This window comes from Petaurus breviceps, unplaced genomic scaffold (assembly GCF_028583685.1).
Source record: "Petaurus breviceps papuanus isolate PSGF00001 unplaced genomic scaffold, PetGlider_PUasm1.0 126, whole genome shotgun sequence".
Taxonomy (NCBI): domain Eukaryota; kingdom Metazoa; phylum Chordata; class Mammalia; order Diprotodontia; family Petauridae; genus Petaurus; species Petaurus breviceps.
This window is the reverse complement of record NW_027185655.1, coordinates 72,248,311-72,250,144: the sequence shown is the minus strand read 5'-3', so window position 1 is coordinate 72,250,144 and position 1,834 is coordinate 72,248,311. Positions and strand designations below refer to the sequence as shown.

The window sequence follows — 1,834 nt, the reverse complement described above, 5'->3', positions numbered from 1 at the left end:
TTTTTTTTTTTTTGAGTTTTGCTGAATTTTTATTCTTTATTACAAAGGATGGCTCTCTGGGAGGAAGTGAGGGAAAAGATACAGTGGCAAATAAAAATTATGTAAAAAGAAAGAATATCAATAATGTATTTTGCAAAAGAATGCAAGTTTCAGCTATTTACCTCAGTGGCAAAGAATTAATTTCTTAATGGCATATAAAATTTCAGACTTCATGATCTAAACACAGAATATATATATATATATTTCCTTAAAGAGCAAAAAAGACTGTAGGAACACAAGTTCTGTTAAGATAAACAACAGTTATGTCTAAGAAATTATAAAAATATGATACTTTTTTTTAGAGTGGGGCTATCTAAGACAGATAACTGTATCTTTATGAAATATATTTGCCAAAAATGCAGGAACATGTAATGATTACAGTTCATTTGCTGAAAACTGCTGCATCAGATAAATCATTGATACAGCCAGACAAAAGTTTGGTGCAGCTAACACTAATCAAACAAAAAGAATGTTTCATGATGAAGAACCAAATGAAGTATGGAAGACAAATATTCCATGTTTCAGCCAAAGTAACCGAACAGGGCAGAATATGGAAACAAAACTATTTTCATTCAATCAAAGTACATATTCTGAACAAACACATCCATGTGATATTTTTGCAGGCCTTCAAGGCTCTACCAGGCCAGACCCTTTGCTGCTTTTGCTGCCTTCACTTTGTTTTTCCCTTTCCCTCATTTTGCTTTTAGTTTTTTCCTTTGCCTCAGATGCATCCAAAATGGGTACTGTCCATGTTCATCTAAAAAACTCTTTTTGTTTCTTTTAACATCCACTTCCATTTTCGACTCACCCTCTTGATCTTTCCCCACAGAATCTGTTTTCTCTTTGATTTTTCCAGGTACTATCACGGTTGCTATGTCTTTTACCGCTTCCATTAAAACACCGCCATCTATTTTAAGTATACTTTTTAGGCGAATAAGTTCCTTTGGTGCATTCTTCTTTCTCTTTTCTACCCGCATCTTCCTTTTCCACTTACTCTGTAAGCTTTTTTGCCATTTTTACCTGGAGCTTGCTGCCCTCCGAGACCCACTTCCTCCCTTTGTGTTTTTTTTTTCTTTTTTCCAATTTATTTATTTATTTTTACTTTTCAACATTAATTTCCACAAGATTTTAAGTTATAAATTTTTCTCCCTGTCTTGTCCCTACCCCCCACCTGAAATAGCAAGAATGCTGAATACCCCTTCCCCCAATCTGTTCTCTCTTATATCCTCCCACATCCCCTACAACTTTCCAGTAATGCAGGATGGATTCCTATACCCCAGGACCCTGTATTTTACAGTTGCATATAAAAAACAAAAGAGGAAGATTTTTTTTTAACATTTGTTTTTGAAACTTTGAGTTCCAAAGTCTTTCCCTTCTTCTCTCCTCACCCATCCCGACTGGGAAGACAACCAATTCAACATAGTTTGTACATGTATAGTTACACAAAACATTTTCATAGTAGTTATATTGTGCAAGACTAAATGTATTTCCCTCCATCCTATCCCTCCCCCCCATTTATTGTATCTCCTACTTTGACCCTCTCCTTTTTCAAAAGTGTTAGCTTCTAACTACCCTCTCCCCCAATCTGCCCTCCCTTCTATCATGCCCCCTTTTATCCCCTACCCCCTTATTTTCCTGTAGGGTAAGATACCCAATTGAGTGTGTATGTTATTCCCTCCTTAAGCCAAATTCAACGAGAACAAAGTTGTTGCATTTCCTTTCACCTTCCCATTCTTCCCCTTCATTGTAACAGTTTCCATTTGATTCTTTTAGAAGAGATAATTTACTCTAATCT

General features: G+C 35.7%; 1 pseudogene; it reads right to left on the bottom strand.

Moving 5' to 3' along the window:
• Positions 1-336: 336 nt before the first annotated feature.
• On the bottom strand, positions 337-1,079 carry LOC138170495 (protein LLP homolog pseudogene; annotated as a pseudogene).
• Positions 1,080-1,834: the final 755 nt, after the last annotated feature.